This window comes from Camelus dromedarius, chromosome 2, assembly GCF_036321535.1.
Source record: "Camelus dromedarius isolate mCamDro1 chromosome 2, mCamDro1.pat, whole genome shotgun sequence".
In the NCBI taxonomy this organism is placed as follows: Eukaryota; Metazoa; Chordata; class Mammalia; order Artiodactyla; family Camelidae; genus Camelus; species Camelus dromedarius.
Window position 1 is genome coordinate 56,093,795 of NC_087437.1, and position 16,474 is coordinate 56,110,268.

Below are 16,474 nucleotides of genomic sequence, written 5' to 3' on the forward strand. Positions count from 1 at the left end.
ATTTAAATTACCTGGATAACTCTATTCCAGGTAGCTCTTTGTAATTCTTTCTTCAGCATCTGGTTTTCCAGGTTACATATACAGTCTCTTCTCTGAGATCTTCTTGCCTCTCCTTTCTCTAGGCAACTCTTTTGGAGAAGATCAGGAAGATGCTTTGCTGGCATTCTCTCATATGACCTTTACCTTGAAAATATTCAAGCATCCTTTAGCCACTGGGGAGTGATGGATCCCAATGCAGAAGCCCTTTTTGGGCTCTACCTCCTCAAACCAGGTCTACTTTTCCTTTTGAATTCCTTGTTTGCAATCTGATAAAGCTTTCTCAGGAGAGAGGCAGGTGCAGTGCTTTGTATTACCCAATTTTTGAGAACACATTTCAAAGCTCTTTCAGATATTGGCTTGAAGCCCCTCTCCCTATGTTTGGGGTAAGACGTTACTGATGTCCCTCCCACAAGATGGGTGAAAATTTAGAGCATAGCATGTTTCCAAAGTAAAGTGTCTGCAAATCCCCCATCACACTTTCTCTTCCAGTCTTTGCTTCTGACTTGATCTGTTTGAGAGATTCCATAGTCTCCATATCGTTTCATGTAAAAAAGAATGTATTGATAGAAAGGGGTTTGTTTTACACTTTGGTAACCAATATTTATCTTTTTGGCCTGTCAGTCAAAATGAAGACGGGAGATCTCATTCTAATTTCCTGTGTTACCTGACCAAGTGATACAGGGCTAATTATTTAACCGCTCTGTGATTTCCCCTTATTAAAAATGCAGAGTAAATGAAGTAATGGGATAATAATAGTGCTTAATTCATAGGTTTATTATGATGATTAAATGAGTTAATACATGTGAAGTCTTAAAATATGTCTAATTTGTCATAGGAACTCAGTAAATGTTAGTTGCTATTATTTACCTTTCAAACTTCCAGTGATAAATTAAATAAGTCATGGGGATGTAATGCACAGCATGATGACTATAGTTAATAATCCTCTATTGCATATTTGAAAGTTGTTAAGAGAGTAGATCTTAAAAATTCTCATCACAAGAAAAAAAGTTTTGTAACTGTATATGGTGATGGATGTTAACTGACCTATTGTGGTGATCATTTTGAAATATTTTCAAATATGGAATCATCTTGTTGTATGCCTAAAACTAAATATAATGTTATATGTCAATTATACCTGAAATAGAAAAAAAAGAAAAAAATTAATTCAATGGACATTTCCCTAATAAGCTTTTCTTAATTTATTCTGTCAGTGTTGCATGCCATCTTCTGTGTTCCCAGGACAACCTAGGTGAGCTTTTTCTCTTTCTGTTTTCAAATTCATGTATTATGTTCCTATAAATAGATGTTTATATCTATGTCTTTCCCTTTAACTGCTCAAGCCAGGGATTTTGACCAATTCATTTTTGTTTCCCAAGCATGTTGGATGGATAAACACATGGATATAAGATGACCAGGCACTCAAAAATAAATAGATCAATTTGCTCAATAGTGTCAGTAGATAATCAACTTTGCTGAGGTAGATGAATACATGAATAAAGCCTAAACAGCACACAAGCCTCTGAAAGCTCTAAAAGGGCACAGAAATATGCACAGTTTACACATGATGGCCCCAATATTTTCCTATTAAAGCCATAAGAATTTGTAACAAAAACAGGCTAAGGAAGCATTGGATCCTACTGGATATTTGATGATACCAGGCTGTGTTCAGAAAGGAAAGCAAATACTTTATAATCATTCCATCTGGTAATTTGTTGAAAAAATATCAGTCAGAAAAATGGAGACAGCCTTTATTCCCCATTGCTATTGGGTAATTCTAGCTGATCATTACTCTCTAAACCTCAAACAGAGAAAATGGAAATTCACAGCTGAGCAAAGTAACTAAATGATGAAGCTGTTAAGTATTAACACAGAAAGATCTGATAAAATTAGAAATAATTTTTAAATTATCTTGTACTTATAATGACTGTGGATAAGAGACTACAATCAATACAGAGTTACATACAGTACAATTCCATTATTTTGCTTTTGATTCATAAATTTTAGTATTAAAGTAATTATTTAAAAATATTATAACGTTAATGGGACTGAAAGGCACCCAAACAGAAAGAAAATTGATTTCCTTGACATTCAAAAACAATTTAATCATTTTTCAATATTTTTCAATTTTCAAATGGATACTTTATACAATTGTAGAAGGCAGCTGCTAAACACATTAGCAATTATTAAGAGAAAATAACAGTGAAGAAGTGTTTTGCTTTTTTATGCGTTATTTCTTTTTAAGCCAAAGTATTCCACTTATTTAGTTCCATCAGATCTGAAACTTGGGAATGTTTTGAGCCATAAAAGAATAAAGTTATATTAACCTTCATAATTCTCTATGAATTCTTCTCCATAGGACGGCTCTAAGAAATACTGTGGGAGCTATGCTGTAACTTTGCACATGCCCTCCTGTGGAACTGTTTTCTGTCTGCTTCGGTCCTGGTAGGTCCTCTAAGTCCCTGGAAATATCTGGATGGCAATACGGGGGATGGGGAATGGGTCAGACTCATTCTGCCTTTGCCTTGCTATTTGACTTTGAAGCAAGGTATTCAAGTTCAGCCATAGTTATAAAATGGGACATTCGTTTAATTATCGGTAAATTGAAGATGAACATGTGTACTTCCCAGGGTTATTTTAAAGCTGAGGGTCAATCTTTATTCAGTGTCTTAGAAATTCCTACATACCCTGTAACAATAAGATTATTAGGCTAGTAATAGATTTTGATTCCAAGGAACAGAACCTAGTTTAAATAAAGGAGGGATGGGTGAGCAATACTCTTCATGATGGGAGTGGGGTGTGCCCACTTTTCTCTGTTCTCAGCTTGGGATATACTTGCATATTCAGTCCAGCTCAGGGGGACTCACCGCTTGACTCAGCAGGTTTAGACACACTTATTTGGTGTGTGAAAACTTGAGAAGCACAAGGAGGGTATTTCATGCACTCACAGTTTTGACTGGATGTTTAAATCAGAAGTACGGGCAGAATGAAGTTCCTCCTTACACTAGGGCAGCTCTTCCTAAGTGATCATCAGCTGGCCAAGATGCAGAGTCAGGTCTGTTGAAAGCAGTTCTGAACCCTTGAATGGTCCTTCCCCCGATCCTTAAGCTCTGCTGGTTTATGAGCCACAGGCCATCTAGGGACCACTCTAAAGGATGGGGCCCGCAAAGCATCCTAGTCCCCTTTCTGCTCTCATGACCCCTCCTCCACAGGCTCTCTCCTTCAGAAGTTCGCCAGTTTCTTGTCCTGCCTGAGCTTAATAACTAATCAGAAAGAGCTTAATGGCCAATCAGATAGAGCCTTATGACCTAGCAACACAAAATACAATTTATACCCTCATTAGAAACACAACTGCTCCTCTTTGCCGTCTGTGAAGACAAAAAGAGTGATTGATTTCCTTCTTTGATACATCAACAGTTGATAACTGGGACTTCTAGATAAAGCAGCAGATTAAGCAAATACATAAAAGTCCAAAACACAAGCAGCTTCCCTGCCCTGTCACAACATCACAGCTTCAACCAGATTTTCAAGTGAGGGAACAAAGCACTACACTCAGGCTTTACAGGCAGTGATGTTGCAGCAAAACCAGCCTGTGCACCCTGACAGCCGGATTGAGACTCAGAGGCAGAACTCTGCGAGAATCAGAAAAGAACAACTTTGTTGCTTTGTCAGGCAAAGGGGAGTCCCAGCAGGCTAGTGCCTTAGGGATTGTGAATCCATTTTGGGATTGGGGGTCTTGAGGTTTTATAGAAAAACTGGGTGGAACAAAAAAGGTGATAACAGCCAGGGTGTTTTACAGGATGCTACATTCCTCTTAACCTCAATGAATCCTTCTGGCATCACAGAGGAACTCCGGAGGCTCTGTCCATTCTTCTGAGATTATCAGCCTGTTACCTCCTTCCTGGAGCACAGGCTTCCTGGAGCATAGCCTGGGTTAAAGCTATTCTTGGTAAAGAATGTATAGGGAGTGGAGAACATAATGGAAAAGTTTGGGGCTCGTTTAGTACAAAAGCAGTAAGGGAGAAAAAGATCAAGAAACAGTTTTAGCATCAGGGAAGCCAGCTTGTTAGGTTGTTTCCTACTCCTTCAGTAGAAGGCCAGGAACTGAGAAGACTGTCTCTCAGAGGCCACCCCATTTTTCCCACTGTTCTTTCTCTCTGCATATTTTTGCTCCATTTCCCTATTTATTATCCAGCTTCTTTGATATATTCATCTTGCATGTATCATAATCCAGTATGAACATTATTCTTGACTATACATTATGACTTCTCAGGTCTGGCACCTGCCTTCAGCTGGCAACAGTCTCTGTGTCTCTTAGATCACAGAGACAGTTGGATTAGCCACGATTAGTTATCGACGTCCCTGAAAGCACCAGCAAGATAACCTGCTGACCACCAAAGTAAACTCTCAATAAAGGAAAGCAGAGTTTATTGCTGAACACAATATGAGAGCAATATTTTGATATTCTTAATTGCATCTCAGAAGAGAGGAATGTCAAGGTGGGGGTATATACGAGGATTTGGAGGTCCAGACTGAGGTAAGTCATTCAGTGCTGGAGCCAACTTGAGATTGAACAAGTGTGTGACATAATAGTTTAGGGTGATGGACACAGAGAAGCAAGGGTTTCTTAGAGTGTTGAATAAACAGTCTTCTGATGAGCCTAGTGTTCTAAGAAGGAATACAAGTAGTTGAACAGTCAGTTGTTCAGTTAAATGGATTCGAGGGATAGTTAATCAAATAAACACTAAAAACTTTATCTTTATGGTCTAGAGTTTCCCAAAGTCATGCTAATTTAGACAGTAAGCTCTGTATTTTAGTTTTCTGTTCTCAATTCTCAGTGCTGGCTGTTATCAGAATCACTTGTTTTGAGGGAGGGCATTAAAAAAATACACATCATCCCAAATTGGGACATTTAAATGTATATCTTTAAGGGAGGTGCTTGGGCATTGGCAGAGTTTTTTAAAATTTCCTGAGTGATTCTAATGTTCAAGCTTGTAGTAAATCAATGATGTAGATCATCCACTGAAGCTTGGCCATGTATCTGGCCACTTAGTGTTTGTTCGTTTGTTTGTTTTTTCATTTATTCTATTTTTGAGCATTTAAAAAAATGTTTTCACATTTTAAAACTTTTATTTATTTTTATTGGGGGGAGATAATTAAGTTTTCATTTATCTTTAATTAGGGTACTAGGGATCAAACCCAGGATCTTGTGCATGCTAGCTGGCCACTCTGCTAGCCACCCAGTGGTTTTGCCATATTTAATCAGCTGTCCGTCAGCAGTGGTGAGGCAGGAGGGATGGGGGAAGCTGAGACATGTGAAATGTAAGATTGCTCCTTCTAGGGACAGTGAGTGTCACAGGTAACTGGAAACTTGTCTACTAGGGTATTTATCATTCTTAGGGAGTGCCTGATCTGAGATGAACCACAGTATGTGCACCCCACCCACATTTTTCATCCAGGTGTTAAAAGACCAACACCCCTGGAAGTCATAGAGATTTAAATTGCCAGGACATGAGTGTGTCAGGAGCCTGTGTAGGCTGGATACACCAGGCACTATGGTTGCTGTTGATGACTAGAGGTGGGTGGAGGCAGCAGAGAGAATCTTGTTTTGTTCCTGGGCCATGGCCCAGGGGCTCCAAAGAACAGACACAGGAAAGATGATGAATCAGCTAGTCAGTGTGCAAGTGCCAGATTATGGTCAGGAAAAGGCTGTGGGAAACAGCAGGGAGATGAGGAAGTGGGGGAATGGCTAGAAGGCTGTTAGGGCAGAAAAGGGGTTTGGGAGGAATTTAAACTAGTGTCCCATGGTACTCTTGGTGGAGGAGGTAACCAAAGCAGGAACCAAAGCAGGGACTAGGGAGAGCATCAGAAAGAATCTGGCCACAGAGAAGCAAAGAAGGAAAAGGAGTCAGTCTAGGGGTAGTTGCTGGTGCTGTTCTGATCTCAGGCTACTTGACAAAGGTAGAGTTGTAAGGATTATACACAATGACCAACCACAGCTAGCAGGGAATAGAGTGTTAGTAGCAGAAAATGGGAAGGGACAATATTGCAGTGTTTTCTCCAATGTTACTGAGCCAAAAGACAAAAATAAAACTCATTATTGTTCTCAGGGAGGGATCTGATGGCGTGAGATCCATGGGGTGACTACTGATGGAGCAGGAAAACCAGAAGGGAAGAAAAGCAGCCATAATTCTTCTGTTAACAATAAAGCAAATACTAGTTTGGCAACATTATAGAAACACAACTGTGTCATATACTATTAGTTATAAAATCTCCTTATAAGAGCAGCTTGGCCTCAGAAAGTGAGCTAACAATGCCACATTCAGGTATAACTCTTAGAGGAATTCTTGCGTCTGTGCACAAGATATTTACAAGGATGCTCATAAAATGTTGATTGTAAAGCCCCAAACTAGAAATAGTCCCAACAGATACATGTTACTATGTACAAAATAAACAACAAGGACCTACTGTATAGCACAGGGAACTCTATTCAATTTCTTATAATAACATATCATGGAAAAGACTGAAATATATACATGTATGTATATGTACAACTGAATCACTGCTGTACACCTGAAACTAACATTGTAATCAACTACACTTTAATAAAAAATAAAATTAAAAAATAAGTCATCCCAATGGTCAAAGACTAACTACATTAATTATGGTATATTAATATCTGGAAATGCCATATGTAAATTAAAATAAATGACTTTGACTACAAGCATTGACATTTACAGATAATAAGTGAAAAAACAAGTGGTACAGTAGTATTTAAATATTTTTAAAATATATAGAAGTGTAATATATTTCATTTATTGATACATACATGTATTTAGGAAAGATATAAAAATACAGATTGCATGTACACCAGAGCCACAAGAACAACTGCCTCTGGAGAAGGACTTGAGGTCTGGAATGGTATCACTACTTGCTGTGTAATAACTGATTTGTAAAAGTCTGGAACATACACATATTGTCAGTTTGGTAGGCTCATGGATGTTGTTTATATTTTCTTTTGGCTTTACTGATCTTAAAATAAACTAACCAAAAATAAATATACAGACAACAAAAAGCTCAATCACAAGGTGCTTTTTGCAATATTTGTTGAATTTTATTAATTCAACTTATCAAATACCATATAAGGCATTGAGGATGCAAGGACAATAAGATTTAGTCCATGCTCCCAAGACATTCACAATATCTAAAGACACACACACACAATTATAAAGGTAAGTATAAGTGGGGGGAGGGTATAGCTCAGTGGTAGAGCACATGCTTAGCATGCATGAGATCCTGGGTTCAATCCCCAGTACCTCCATCAAAAAAATAAGTAAATAAACCTAATTACTTCCCCCATCCCCCCAAAAAGCAACAACAAACAACAACAAAAATGTATAAAGCTAATTATAAACTTTTATGAAAACACATATAAAGAAGACATTAATTTTTGATAAGGAAGGGGAGTAAAAAAACCTACAGGGTAGACAGAATATTTGAGATTGGCCACTAGGAAAAGTAGTTTTTACAGAAAATACTGTAGGAAATGGTGTTCAGGAGGGTGGAACAGCGTGAATGAAAAGGCAGAGAGATACAATATGAAGATATTTTCAATAACAACACTTACTGTGTGATTGGGTCATATGGATTGTAGAAATAAAGGGCTGATAATGGGCCTAGAAACTGGGGCTAGTTAGTAAGGAGCCTAGAATGCCATATTAAGAAGTTTGGGGTCCCTAGGTGCATTTCAGTAAAATAATTGTTGGCGATATGGAAAATAGGTTGAATTGATGTTAATCTGGAGGGAGGCTGGTAAGAATACAAGTACCAGCTACCTACCCATCGTGCATTACTAGAGGATGGACAATGTTTAGATGGAGTCCACTTCTACATCAGTCACTGCAAATATAGCCTCCAGACTTCAGAGGTGAGCAGAAGGTCAGAGCTGGAAGGATCAGCCTGCTCGTGGCAACCCCACAGAGAAGCCAGTATTGAGACTCAAAATAGCCAAAAAATTAGAGCACAGAGTTACTCTTCACCCAGTGGAGAAAGCTTTCTGTTGACTATTTCTCATTATAAAGAATAAATAAATATGTTTTGCAAAGCAAAACCAGTTTTCTTGAACGGTTCTACTGTAAACAGGAGCCCTTTGTAACTGCACCCTTAAGATTCTGGTGAACCTGCCAAAGGGTGGGTTCTCTTGGCTGGAGTAGTGACACAGATTGGCTCCTTCACAGGAAAATTGAGGATTTGCAATAAACCATCAAGGAACCTGAAAAACACTTGTTTGAGTGATATTGGGTCTTGTTGGGGTGACATTCTGGCTGAGACAGAATTTTCTCGTTGGCCCCCCACCCTACTCTCCCCACACCTTAGAAAAAGCTCTGTTCTGTATGTCAGAGGACTTTGAGCTCGCCTTTCCAAAACCCTTTCATCTCACGAGTTATTTATAAAGTTGCTTCACCTCTCTGGATTCCAGGGCCCTCATCTGAAAGTAAATTTCATTTCTCTCCACTAATTACATCTTGGTCTGGGAACACAGAATATGATAACCATATTACTCAGTAGCTTGGCTCAACTTGCTCATTCAGTGTCCTTCTTCAAATCCCTTCCACTAATAAAAGCGAAGGGAGTGGAATGTTTTTGAGGTGTCTCAAAAGCATTCCTGTGTGTCTTCTACCCTTTGAGGGGAATTATGATCCAAACATGGTTCCTGAGCTCTGGAGGACTTGGCCCAGAGGAATAGTTCAAGGCCCAACCAGATGAAGATGAGTGTAATTCAGCTGATCCCAGAGGGTCTCAGAACTTGGCACCAGGTGGCTCTCCTATCAGTGTGTGGGTGGACTCTCTGGCCTTTTCAGACATTCTGGAGAACTCCTTTGGGAATGAATTACGTGCTTGGCTCCACCTTGGACCACTTTTATGGTTCTTGCTTCTGTTTTTAATATTTGGCCCAATCAGAGTCTTTTGCTCTCATGATGAGGTTGAAGTCCTTACCCATTGTACACCTCAGAGTCCTGATAGTGAATTCAAAGCAAGGTTTGAGCTGTTCTTGTAAAGAAGGAATTTGGAACAGGTAATCTAAAGATCATTTCAAAACCAGTATTCTTATTCTTGCCAAAAGCTTTCAGCTCTGGGCTTGGGAGGTAGAGGGCTGTTTGAAAAAGCTTTGATAAAATTATTTTACTAGCTGTGAAACTTTGGGCAAATTATTTACCTTCTAGGATCTTCAATTTTTTTATAATTAAAATCAGAAACACAATGCCCACTTATACAAATTGTTACAGTGGTCACTTGAAGAAGAAGATTCTCTTAGGAGATCTTAGGGGAAAGGAGGTGTTCAGCACAGATTAGTTCATGTTACTCTTCTACTCAGCATAATCAACCAACAAAAAAATTCTGTTGCTTCCTAGTAGCAAACTTGAATTTAAAATGATAAATGTTGGAGAGGGTGAGGAGAAAAGGGAACCCTCCTACACTGCTGGTGGGAATGTAGTTTGGTGCAGCCATTATGGAAAACAGCATGGCGATTCCTCAAAAAACTAAAAATAGACTTATCATATGACCCAGCAATCCCACTCCTGGGCATATGTCCAGAGGGAACTTTAATTTGAAAAGACACATGTACCCCAATATTCACAGCAGCATTGCTTACAATAGCCAAGACATAAGAAACAACCTAAATGTTCATCTACAGATGGCTGGATAAATAAGTTGCGGTATATTTATATAATGGAATACTACTCAGCCATAAAAAGAATAAAATAATGCCATTTGTAGAAATATGGATGGACCTGGAGATCATCATTCTAAGTGAAGTAAGCCAGAAAGAGAAAGAAAAATACCATATGATATCACTCATATGTGGAATCTTAAAAAAAGAAAAGAAAAGAAAAAAAAGGACACTAATGAATTCATCTACAGAACAGGAACAGACTTGCAGACATAGTAAACATTCTTATGGTTACTTGGGGAAACAGGGTGGGAAGGGATAAATTTGAGAGTTTGAGATTTACAGATGATAACCACTATATATGAAAATATATTTTAAAAAATGAATTTCTTCTGTATAGCACAGGGAACTATATTCAATATCTTATAATAACCTCCAATGAAAAAGAATATGAAAATGAGTGTATGTGTGAATATGCTTGACTGGGACATTATGCTGTACACCAGAAACTGACACATTGCAACTGACTAGACTTCAATTTAAAAACAAAACCAAAATTGCATGTATGTAGGTCAGTTTTTCAGTCTCATTTTTAAGATTAAAAATAATGTTACTGTAAGTAGGTTACAGCGGTGAGAATGTGGTAGAAGTGGGAGGCGGGCTGGTGATTCTCCTTTCTCATGTACTGATCTTCACAACAGTGGCACCACCTCTGCTGACTGCTGTCATGCCTCAGAAACCAAAGCCTTTCTCTGGGACTTCTTTATACTTCTCTTTCCATAGATCTTTCTGGGTAAAAGCCAACTTTCTGAAACACAGCTGGAGAAAAACAGCTAAGTATGCTGTGGGCTGACTTTAGATTTACAGCTCACTTTAGATTTACAACACAGACCTCAGATGTGACCTCAGGGCTACCGAGCAATCCAGCAACCCCACGTGAATCCATATACCCTTCTTCTCTCTTTAGACACCGAGTTTACGCCTTTTCCCTTATCTGAGAACCTCTCTTACATCCTTCCTAATTCATAGGACTTTCCTTTTCATATTCACTTGAAAATCAATAAAAGCCATCAAAATAGAGCTTCCACATTCTCCCTCCAACAAACTTAAGCTGAGCTTCATTAGAATCCGTATTTTGTGCCATCCTTTCTGTTAAAATAATGAGCTGTCTCCATTTCTATTTAAAGTCAGAATTTTTTCTTGTATACTGACTCCTGTATCCTGTCAAGGACGTTACTCCTACATCATAAATTTTACACTTTTACCAGAGTATTCCTGTCAATGTAAACCTGCTATAATATATTTTATCTTAAAACAACAATAACAAACCATTATAGATCCTTATGTTTTCTCCTCTTTAGAAATTAGTCTGTACATGAGCCCTAACCTCTTCCCTCCCATTTGTTCCTAAACACACTTTAAACAAGAACCCATTCCTCTGCCACCAACAAGGCTCACAAACCAAATCCAGTCATCAATTCTCTGTCTTTATATTGTTTAACTTAGAAGCAGCCTTTGCAGAGTTATTGTTCCTTTCTGAACACTTCTTTTGGTTTTGAGTACCTTCTCAGATAGACAAAGGTGTTCTAAGTTCATGAAGGGCATTGTCCCACAGCAGTCACATGTAAACAAAAAGAGACTTTTTTCCAAAAAATTTGCGGATGTGGCTTTTTGGGTAGGCCATGACAGCCAATCAGTTTCCCAATGGGAAATGTGTAAAGTTTAAGAGAGATGAGCTAAGAAAAGTACCATCAGCTTTGATAAAAAGAGACTGAGAGAGGGTGTGTGGGTATCGCTCAGTGGTAGAGAATGTATTTAGCATGCATGAGGTCCTGAGTTCAACCCCCAGTACCGCCATTAAAAAGATAAATAAAGTAAATAAATAAACTTAATTACCCCTAACATTTTTTTTGAAGAGTCTCAGAGAGTCTAAAAGGAAAAGGAAAATGCCTTTGGATCCCTACATTTCTACGGGCAGGCAGTAGGCTGAGAAAAATTCTCTGCTACAAACAAGGCCCATTTTTTGATGAAAAGGGAAGATACCTTAGAAGCAGAACTGAGAAAGAAAAACATTGGATCGAAGAACAACTCTAACTGGCCTGGAAACATTGGATTAGGAAGTTTAATTAAAAAAAAAATCTCTGCTCCCAGAACAGGAGGTTCTGACGTCATGTGCCAGCTGTAGTTCAGAACTGCTTAGAGCCGGTGATTGCCATGTGCCTCCCTGCCCAGGCCCGTGTTGACTGAGCGCATCTGTAGCCATTTTCTTGGCTTTGTAACTATACTGTTGGATAACTTCTGTTTTAAATTACTTCCTGGACTGGAGCTTTATCCCCTGCTGACAAGCTTCATCCATATCCCAAACTGGTGCAGATCACAAGGTTTAGCAATTTGAGTCTAAGAAGGACAGGGTGAAAGCTGAGGTATGATCCAGGGATGGTTGGGTGTAATTTGCATGTGAGAGGGACAGAGATTTTACAGGGATTACTACAATAACGGTTCCCACGAGTACTGTCTCCACGTATCTTGCCCTTGTGTTTCCCCTTATTGTATTAACTCTGGACTCCACATGCCTTTCTCGGGCCAGTGAGAAAACAGCAAATATGAAAAAGCAGAGACCTGAAAGGGCTCACGCACTGGGGCTCACTTCTTGTAATCCTTTACCACGCTGTAAAGAAACCCGCGAGGAATACCAAGTGGAGAGAGAGGTCAGGCATTGCAGTTATCACAGCTAAGCCTATCCCCCAACCCTCCTGCCAGCTGCATATAACCACGCAAGTGAGCCCAGATGAGATGGACACAATAAGCACCCGCGCAATCTACAGAATCTTGAAAACTAATGTCATCATTGTTTTAAGTCACTGTGTTTGGTGGTAGTTTGTTATGCATCAATGGATAACTGGAACAGTAGACCCCTGGTTTCTAGAGAGCAGCGCTATCTTTATCTGCTAGGACTAAATGTCCAATTTCCCATGCAGTCAAATACTTGACAGAAGTATCTTTACCCATTAATTGTCCTTGGGCAGAGTATCAGGCGATGGGGAACAGCAAAATAGTCTTAAGAGAGCTGAAAACAGTTAAGAAAGAGATAACAAATGCTAATGCAATATTTGATTTTATTACTATTTACAGTTTAGTTGGCTGTCTTTCCAACACATCCTTATCTGTACACCTCAGGCGATATACGTGTAGCTTGGGAAACAATATAGCATGCTTAGAAGTTAATAACGTACAGTTGGTCTCACATCTGAGTTATCTGGAAAGTTAATTTAAACCTCATTGTGTCTTAGTTTCCCCATAGGTAAAGGGAGAAATAATAATAATGCCTCTACTTCATAGGGTTATTGTGAAGATTCATGGAGTTAATATGAATAAAAATCTTTTAAAAAAACGACTGCCCGGTATGCAGTAAACACTACCTATGCATTGGTTCTAATTATTAGTGGAGAGATCACAGTCTTCTGATCTTAGCTGTGCTCAGTATGTGATTACCTACTACTGAATGGTGTGTATGATGCTGGGCAATGTATTTTAATCTCTTGGAGCAACCTCTGTTTTCTATTCTGTAAAATGTGAATATTTCTTTATGATGTTTTACCAAGATAATGAATGTAAAAGCATATATATAAAACCAAAATTTTACATTTATTTTTAAAGTATTTATGGCATAGAGTAGGAATAATGGGTGAAAATTATAGAAAAAGAATCCTCTAACAAAAAACAGTTCAGATCCAAAGATGGTACAATCTGGTTTGAGATTGTTTGATTCCATTCCAGTAATCCTTCCTTCCTTGATATATTCATTTACGACACAGTTGCTGAGTATCTACTCTCTAAAAGGCCAATGCCATTTAGAAAAGCATTCTCTGTCAGTGGAGGTATTCAAGCAGAGGTAAAGACCCACTTCATACTGAACGTCCATTGGGTCACATAGGAAATTCAATCTTCAGATGACTGGGTGAACTAGATTAGAGGGTCCACAAGCTAGTGATCTCAACATAAACTGGATAGTTTTTTTTTTTTTTTTTAAATACAGATTTCTAGCCTGCAGTTCTTGGTTCTACACAATAAGAATCTAGAAAGTAAGGAAGAGAGATTGACGAGAGAAGGAAGCAAAAAGTTCCCTACCAAAATTCTAATGCTGACAGTCCACAGACATTGACCAATTTGAAAATGTATTAAAAAGACCTCTTAGTTCTTTCTAATATAAAATATAATCAACCATTTAAAAGGACAATCATATATAAAACGTATGTTATCATTATTGCTTTTGTAATTTGGACATTTGAGGATGGTGATATAGGTCCACCTCAGAATTTTCTGAAGAGAATATCATCATCCAGAGAGTAATAGTACTAATCAGAATGGTAGGAAAAAACACACTCCAGCACCTCCTAGACCAAATCCAGAGCCCCTGTGCAGTGGTATTAAGTACCTTGCTTAGCAGGTCTAAGTTCGGAGCAAATCCTTTTTTAGAAGCGTAAGTGGTTTTGCTCCAGTTTCACCCCATGTTGGAGTCAGTCCAAAATGTTGATGACAAAAAGGAAAAAAAGAAAGAGGTAAGGACACATAAATGGATCAGCCTGAACCCAGTTTTACTATGAGAAAGAGCATGCAATCTGTGAGCAATGGTCACTAACATCATCATCACTCACAAAAATGGACCAATTATAGATATTTTTATTTTAGGCTTCAAAGTTTAGAAAGAATTGATAATAAAATGATTGGACTATTTTTTATTGTCATATTAAACACTTTCTGGTTTTCTCATGGCTTATAGGTCAATCTCTTGTTAATGCCTAATAAAAATGAAGATACAATGTTCTCTTTTAGAAGCAGAAAATCACATCATTTTGGAACACAGATCACCAGAAAAGGAGGTATTTTAGATTTATCTGTTTACTTTCCTCATTTAACATGTGTTTTCCCTATGTCCCAGAGAGTTAAGTGATCAAGGGTCATTGGCAGAAATGGAGCTAGAATTTGTCTTCAAATTCCTGTCTGGTGATTATTTTTGTTAAATAATATCTATGTCAATGAGAAGTCTACACACTTTTTCTAGGCATAAGATTATTTTATATGGATTTCAGAGCAGGCATCATAAACATATAAATATCTGTACATTTGTTTTTGATTTGTTGAATGCTAAATCATGTGAGCATCTTGGCCTCTCACTTAGTCGAGAATATCTTTCCACTATTTGCGCATTAAATGCTAACAAGTAGATTCCTTTGGAAATTTGGCATTGCTTCCTGAACTAGAATTAAAGAAAGTTTTCTCCTGAAACAACTGGAAACATAGCACGTGTTCTATTCATTGCTTTGCCCTGAAGCCAGCCTCATAATTCATTTTCTGATTTTGTCTGGACAAGCCCAAATTAGCTACTACATGACTAACCCAGGCACCCTTTCATAATCAAAATGGGCTGGCAAATGGCAAGAACTTTGGCAAAAGCTGTGTTTCCCTGTGCTCTTATAAACTGCTTACTTTAGAGGAAAGTGAGAGTTAGATAATTGCTGTTTTTCTAATGAAACTTCTTAGAATAATACAGTGGTAGAATTTATTAGAACAAAAAAGGCTTTTGGGGGATGATTTGCCTTTCTGCAGAAAGGACCAAGTGTTTGGTTGGTTGTTTCACCCCACCACCCATCAGTCAAATATTGATATTTTTAGAAAGAGAAAATTAAAATGAGCTAATAGAAAAAAGATGTGCAAAACAGAGGCCCATGTTTTAACAGATTTATAAAAGAAATAAAGTGGCTGTTGGGATGCTGTGCAATGGTTTTAAATATTTGCTCTCAATTTCTGTATTCTTCTCATCTCAGCACAGTAATAAAAAATTTGAGAACTGGTGCTAGTCTAAAGGTCCTGCGCTAAAACTGTTCATCTCCTTCACTTTATACACAGCATCCCTGAGACTCCTGGAGGAGAGCTGACTTACTTAAGACCACAGAGATAATCGGTACCAGAGAAGGGGTCTGATCCCATGATCTTCGATGCAGAAGCTAATGCTCTTGGTGATAGTGCACTGCCTACCCTGGTAATGCTTTTTTTTTTAACATTGAGTTACAGTCATTTTACAATGTTGTGTCAAATTCCAGTGCAGAACACAATTGTTCAGTTATACGTGAACATTCATACATTCACTGTCGCATTCTCTTTCGCTGTGAGCCACCACAAGATCCTGTATATATTTCCCTGTGCTACACAGTACCCTAGTAACTCTTAATGAGGACATCAGGAAATCTTCAGAGATGCCTGTGCAATTCAGGCTCTGTGCAGGTCACTATCAGAGTTCAAACTGATTTTTTTTTAAAAAATTCACTTTTATATAAATTCTAAAACACTTAGGAGTTGGGTTCTTTGACATTTCCCTCATAGATGAGAAAGGCTAAGCTTTTATATCTTTATTTTTCAAAATAAGAGTGTTAGCTTTGTCAAATAATTAAATTGAATGTAACTATTTTAATATTTGACTTTACACAGGAGTTCAAAGCATAGCAAGTTCATGTGATTTATGTATTTCTTTTTTCTGGATGCAGAGTGATATTCAAACTGATGACTCTTATTTTTGCCTTCTGAATTAAATCCTCTCTGAGGAATAGACTGTCTAACTGACCTTGATATTCTTTATAAGTGTCATAAAGGACTCATAGAAAAAGATTTTTTAAAAACCCCCAAAACAAAAAAGAAAAACTCCACAGATAAATCTGCCTGCTGAAAATGTATAAACTCTTAGACTACCTAGAAAATTTCCTAGTTCTT

The 16,474-nt window shown here is 38.1% G+C and overlaps 1 long non-coding RNA gene across 1 annotated transcript; it reads left to right on the top strand.

Moving 5' to 3' along the window:
* The first annotated feature begins 1,247 nt into the window (after positions 1-1,247).
* Positions 1,248-15,998, top strand: LOC135318908 (uncharacterized). The gene is made up of 4 exons (XR_010377347.1): positions 1,248-1,288; positions 2,396-2,481; positions 14,543-14,589; positions 15,617-15,998. It is a non-coding gene; the product is annotated as an uncharacterized LOC135318908 (long non-coding RNA).
* The last annotated feature ends 476 nt before the right edge of the window (positions 15,999-16,474 follow it).